Source organism: Arvicanthis niloticus, chromosome 29 (assembly GCF_011762505.2).
Source record: "Arvicanthis niloticus isolate mArvNil1 chromosome 29, mArvNil1.pat.X, whole genome shotgun sequence".
Taxonomy (NCBI): domain Eukaryota; kingdom Metazoa; phylum Chordata; class Mammalia; order Rodentia; family Muridae; genus Arvicanthis; species Arvicanthis niloticus.
Window position 1 is genome coordinate 15,296,255 of NC_133437.1, and position 1,733 is coordinate 15,297,987.

The following is a 1,733-nucleotide window of genomic DNA, read 5'->3' on the forward strand; positions in this document are numbered from 1 at the left end:
TGGGGAGATGTGGAGAATTTGGGGGCTGCTTAGCGGGAGTATGACATTGGCCAAGGACAAGGAAATGGTCTTCAGGCAGGAATCTTACATTAGGCTAAAACAAAGAAGTAATTTCAGGCAGGAGTCTAAATCTTAGGCTAGAACAAAGAAGTAAGCTTCAGGCATGAAAATGACTTTGGGCTAGGATAGGGAAGTAGGTTCAGATATTTTGATCATCCTGATAAGCCCTTAGAAACAGTGATCACTCTCATGATCATGGGACTTTGCCTTGTCTCATGATTGCTTTGCTTGTTCTTTAACCATTTGTGTTTATTGTCTTACTTATTCTTTGACCATTTATATCTATTGTATTGCTAGTTCCTCAACCTAGAACTGACTTTAGTACTTGCATGTAATTAAAATAGTATAAAAGCAGATTTGAAAAAAAATCTCAAAAAAAACAAAAAAAAATATGGATTAGAAAATGAATACAAAGGTAAGCTGTTTTACTAATTATTTTACAACTGCAAACTCATACAGAGGATGGTACCCTACACAAAACACTACAAATTCAAATGAGGTGTTCCATTAACAAGACTGAAGATTCAGTCTCTGGCATTTGGAATTTAGAATACAGTCCTTGTTTTTTTGGATGGATCACTGGGTGTTTGGCAGAGTCAATGGTTTTAACCAGATTTAAACATCAGAATGGCCACCTGACCCAGGTAGAAGTAGATGAAGTATTTGGTTTCATGTGTCATATAACTACCAAAGTTCTATTCTACAATGCAGTGCCAAGTGGGTCTGTCCTTGTCAGACTTCTTCTTGATATGGGCCACAATATCCTTTTCTATGTTTTATTTCTCCAACACCTGAGTAGTGCCCTCCACCAGGTCCTGTTGCATCTTTTCCTACTTGTCTGCATTTTTGATCACCGCCTTCTGGTCTCACATGGTCATGGCAGAGCAGGAGCTGGATGGCTTCTGTAAGCTCCTGGGGAAGGTTCGGGTGCCACTCAAGCAGCACAGGAGAGCTGGTCACTACTGAAACCATATCACATCTGATCAATAATTAATTTATAAATAGAAATTAAAATATAAGACTTTCACTTACAATAAAAGTGTCTTAACTTCTCCTGCAATCCTCATGGCCTAGGGTTTTACTTCATCAGCAGTGACCCCATCCAGTGCCCATCAGGAAACACCCTATGGTTAATTAAGTTTCTTGGAAGTATAGCTACAAAAGTCACGCAAAATGGTATGTACGGCCACCATAAAGATGCTAGATTACTACTTTCTCTTGAGAAGTCATATGTCCTGAGCATGTTGTGTCTTTTTTCTGAGTACTACATTCTATTCACCCATGCTTAAATCCGTTATAATCTCCTCTTAATAAACTCCAACTCTGCCTCACACTGCAATTCTTTTCTGCCCAAAGTAAAACATCCCAGCTTCACCTGAGTTGCACTCTCTGGTAAGAACATATCAAGCTGCTATAGGTGAAATTGTGTCTCTGCCCCATAACCACACCACTACAGACAAGTTGACTTTGTTTAGCTGCTCGTTCAGGAGGGCTTTTAAACTCACATGGTCTAGAGTCTCCATCGTCTGAAATATGCAAGGAGCTCTCATCTGGGGAAATGTGCTCACCATTGCATAGAGGCCTGGTTCCCATTCTCTTAAATACCCTTAAAATGGCATCCCTTTGTTCTTTGAGCAGTGATTTGATTTTGGAAACAGCTAACTATATTTGAA

The 1,733-nt window shown here is 39.5% G+C and overlaps 1 pseudogene; it reads right to left on the reverse strand.

The window, feature by feature from the left end:
• Positions 1 to 632: 632 nt before the first annotated feature.
• On the reverse strand, positions 633 to 932 carry LOC143440284 (dynein light chain 1, cytoplasmic pseudogene; annotated as a pseudogene).
• Between the last annotated feature and the right edge of the window lie 801 nt (positions 933 to 1,733).